At 36.6% G+C, this 4,805-nt stretch overlaps 1 pseudogene; it reads right to left on the bottom strand.

The window, feature by feature from the left end:
• Window positions 1–305: 305 nt before the first annotated feature.
• Window positions 306–791, bottom strand: LOC123936811 (annotated as a pseudogene).
• Between the last annotated feature and the right edge of the window lie 4,014 nt (window positions 792–4,805).

Here is a 4,805-nt window from a genome sequence, read left to right as displayed (position 1 = left end):
TCCAAGGAGCTTCTTGTTCAGCATTAGAAATTAAGATGTGTGCTCTTTGCTACGGGGGTAGACCTCTCAGCTGAAAGCACAAAGAAATATATGTGTGTGTACTAACTTGGGTATATACACATGTGTATAAATATTTCTGTTTACAACTCTATGTGACATATTAAACTAAGTTCTTACTGACGTCTCCAACTCCAGTCCATTACTATATGGATGATTCTAGTCTCTGTCCCTTGATTATTATAATGCATTTTTGTATTTGTTGTTGTAAAATAACCCTTTACTGAAATATTTTCCTGCAGTTGTAACTAGCGGGGCAATCCACTGATGGCATCTGTGATATTATGAGGGTGGCAGCCAACAACATTGCAGCCCACGGACTGGGCAGTCCTCAGGATCTCTTTAATGGTTCCAGAGAGTTCTCTGGCTAAAGATTGTTGCCACATCTGTTAGGCGATGTTGACAATCTCATTAAAAGTATTTCTACTGTGTTTCATGTTTTTCTGTTGCTTTCTGTCTCTTGGTGGTTCCTTGAAGGCTTTGATAATCAGGGCAGAGCAGAAGGTACCACTTCAAACTGGGCCTGTTCTGAATGGTCAGTTTCATTGTAATCCTCAGACCCTCTCCTTCACCAGTTGCCTTGGTGTTGTCATCACCAACCTTTTTTGGAGTCAGACCCAGAGGGCCGATCTTCGGAGCCAGGGCAGATGTGGCATTGACTTCCCTACCAGTGCATGTCAGGTATATGACTTTGATCTTGCATTGAACTTAGGCGGCATGGTAGAGGTGGCTGGTGTCAGACGAATCCAGACTCAGGAGGACAGAAGGCCGTGGCACCTTCACCTCCTCTGTGCTGAAAGCTAATATTTGTAATACATTTTTAATAGAACATGAGTTTAAATTTTTCCTAGTTGCTGACAATAAAGGTTAACATTTATCGATGGTTTACTATGTTTCAGGCATTGTCCTTAGGACTTTAATTGAATTCTCATTCAGTGCTCACACCTAGACTGGGGGTAGTAGACACCCTCCTCCTTTTTTTCAAGTTTCATTTTGAACAACTTAATATTTACATATTTGAAATTTCATATTTATGAAGCGAAAGAGATAAACTCACAGATGCTCAGTGACTTGGCCAACATCATGGAGTAGTGAATGCAGTAGCCCATATTCTCTGACTTCGGAACTTGTCCATACTATTGTGCAAACTAACTCCTGGCTTTCAGTCTTCTTTTGCTTCTCATTGTGGGACTCCCTGAAATGCGTACAGTTTTGGCACCCTCAGGAAAACTGCCAGAGCTGAGACATTTATATGACCAAGTGCATTAGAGATGCCCAATATTTTTACTGTTTCAGGGCAATGTCAGTGGACATCATTATAACCAAGAGATTACAGAAGAGTTGAACACATTACACTCAGAGAAGTGTCTGTCTGTGACTTATTTTCATATAAAACTTTTTCTGACAGTTGCTGTATTCTTTTAAAATGTTGAAATTATGGAGTTTGGGAGTATGTGGACTACGGAAATTATAAAAATGATGCTTTGTAGGTTAGCAAGAGCAACCAGAACTACTTTTTCATACATCATGAGTGAATGCTAATACATGCTTATGTCCAAATAGTCAGTACTTGTAATGCCTTGTCCTTGTATGGATGTGGTAATTTTGGCTTCTGAAGTGCATGAACGAGTAAAAATTCTAAGGGAATTTCTCTTGGTCATAAAAGTATATATATTTGGGGTTAGGTATGAACCTGCATTTTCTTAGCTCATTTTTGTATATGTGAGTATCACTATCTTTTTAGAGCTATATCTATAGAGTGCCAAATGACTTGTCAGTTCAGTTGTTATTCTCTGTTCTGGCCCTTACCAACTGTCTATGAACTTCCCACATTACTCTGAATATTTAACTTTTAAAGATTTTATTTATTTATTTGACAGACAGAGATCACAAGTAAGCAGAGAGGCAGGCAGAGAGAGAGAGGAGGAAGCAGGCTCCCTACTGAGCAGAGACCCCCGATGCAGGGCTCGATTCCATGACCCTGGGATCATGACTTGAGCAAAAGGCAGAGGCTTTAACCCACTGAGCCACCCAAGTGCCCCTGAATATTTAACCTTTATCATCAACCTTTGTATAAACTCTGAGCCACAGATTCTCAACATAAAAATCCCAGTTATCTATCCTCTATTAAACAAAGCACTTTGGAGAGCACTTTACATTCAATCTTTCATTTAATCTTCATGACATGGACACTATGAAATAGGCATTATTAATTACTCATTTTATAAATGAAGCATGTGAATGATATCAAGAAACTTCCCCGAGTTTACACATTTCATATGTGGCAGAGTTTGTATTTAAACCAAGGTGACTTTTGCATCTCTAACTACCACTCTGTAGGATATAAATCCATGTAAGTGGCAATAACAAGCAACCTCAGTTATACAGTGGGTAAGATAAATATGCTTATTTTCCAATAATGTTACATGCCCAATACAGTTTAGGAAGGGGGCTGTGATCTGCAGTCTCTCTGAGACTCAGGCTGAGGTAGGCTCTACCATTCTGTATTATATAGTCTGGAGCACAATGTCTTCTCAGTCACGGTGGCAGAGGAAGAAATCATTAGAAAGCTCTGCTTTCATTCTTTTATACTCAGATTCAAAGTGACAGTCTTGTTGGCTACAACTAGTCAATGTCCCCGTCTAACTGTAGCGGGCCTAGGAAATATGCAGGGCATAGGTAGAATAATTGGATAGTGTTAGAGACTGTGTAATGTGCCTCTCTAAATTCATATGTTGAGGCCATAACCCATAATATGACTGTATTGGAAGTAGGACCTTTAGGGAGGTAATTAAGGTTAGATGAGGTCAGAAGAGTGGGGGACTAATTCTGTAGGACTGGTGTACTTGTAAGAAGTGGAAGAGACATTTGAATCAGGTAGCCAGGAAGATAACTCTCACCACAAACCAAATTTGCCACCACTTTGATCATGAAGTGATCTGAAAGCTAGAAATCCTTCAGAACTGTGAGAAAATGAGTACCTATTCTCTAAGGTGCCCAGTCTGTTATTTTGTTAGGGTCGTCGGAGCACATTAAAGTGGCACCGCTGTGTCTATCATAGAAACGTGATACAAATTCCAAGGCATTGAATTAAGCTGGAAAGATGTAAAAATAATTTAAATTTAATTACTGACAAAGAGTAGATGTTCAATATCTGTCAATTTCAAGGCTTTCAAGTTACCTGGCATAAGACTAAACACATCTGAAATTATTGCCATTCAGTGTGTTTACTGCTTAGTTGTTTTGACTGGCATTCCCCATAGCATAGATTTTCCATTGCAGGGTGTTTTAGTAGAGCTTCTGGAGAAAAGCAGAATCACTAGTCGACACATAAAATCAACCACCATATAGGAGATAACATGGAATATTTAAGAAGGAAAGGGTTCGTGAATTTTGTAGTCATCAACTTCTGAAAGAATCAACCTAAAGGGCAGCCTTTGTTTAAATGAGTTAAATGTTTAAGAGTTGTTTAAATGAGGTATAAATATTTTAATATTGATCTCTCAATGGCATTCATAAATACTCCTGAATATTTTAACATATCTTAATCTGATTATAGAAAATGGAAATAAATATAGGAGAGCACATATGTTCTATGGTAATAACTATTATGCTTATGTGCCTTATATGCAATATTTGGTCATTTACTTTTTTATGAGTTAGCTTTTCTGCAAATTCAGTAATGCCATTTTTTGTTCCAATTCATAAATACTAAGCAATAACTCACAACAGATTTTTGCAATTATCAATAAAAATATTATGAAATGTTATTGTTTGGTTCTCTGAAAGCACAGAAATGTTATTCTGTATTTGAGTTTTAAAACCATACATAGTTAAATTTGGAAGGGCCCTAGTTTTATGTATTTTATGTGATAAGTATTGTATATTTCTTTCTCCAGCCCTTGTATTCCCCTTCCAGGTTTAAATTCAGCACGGTTGAATAACTACATTTAAATGCTATAATACTTCTGTTTTCAGAGTGAGATTATTTCTATTCAAGTTCCCAAAAGTTCAAAAAATTATTCAGAAAGTTTTTATGCCAGACAAGAGTATGTGTATTTGTATGCACGTTTGGAATGATAGTATATGGGGAAGACTTGTAAGAGACTTCTTCTGCCTCATCATGCATTTTTTGCATTTTTGAAGTTATTTTGTCTAACTTTTTAAAATTCATGTTACTGTTAGCAACAGAGGTGCATATCCTAACTGATTCAATGAAGCAAGTCCAGGACGAAGGTAATAATGTAAATTAAGTCACAGTTAACAAAATATTTCAAAAATTTTATCCCACCAGTATGTAAGAATTTCTATTCATTCCCAACCTCTCAAATTTAATACTGTTTGACTTTTTTATTATTTCCAATCAAATGGATAAAAAATAGTGCTCATAATGAATTTCAGTTGCCTCTGTATGATGCCAAGTTTGAGCCTATCATTATATTTCACTGGACATTTGGATCCCCTCTTTGAAGAAGTGACTATTTAGGCTTCTCATCCACTGTGCTGTTGAGTTATTTCTCATTTTCTTTCTGATTTATGGTACACGCACTACACAAATTCACATGCATATGCCTACAAATATAAAATCATTATTAAAATACAGAATAGCAATACTTCTGGTATTAGAGAATACGCTGTTAGAGGATAAGGAAAAGTACATTAAACACATGAGTACATGTAAATTATTTTTAAAGATCTAGTAATTGAATTTCGTACTAAATTCACAAATATTCATTAGACTCTTAAAA

The sequence above is a fragment of the Meles meles genome, chromosome 2 (assembly GCF_922984935.1).
Source record: "Meles meles chromosome 2, mMelMel3.1 paternal haplotype, whole genome shotgun sequence".
NCBI classification, from domain to species: Eukaryota; Metazoa; Chordata; class Mammalia; order Carnivora; family Mustelidae; genus Meles; species Meles meles.
Note: the sequence above shows the minus strand (reverse complement) of the source record. Positions and strands in the feature narration are given on the sequence as shown.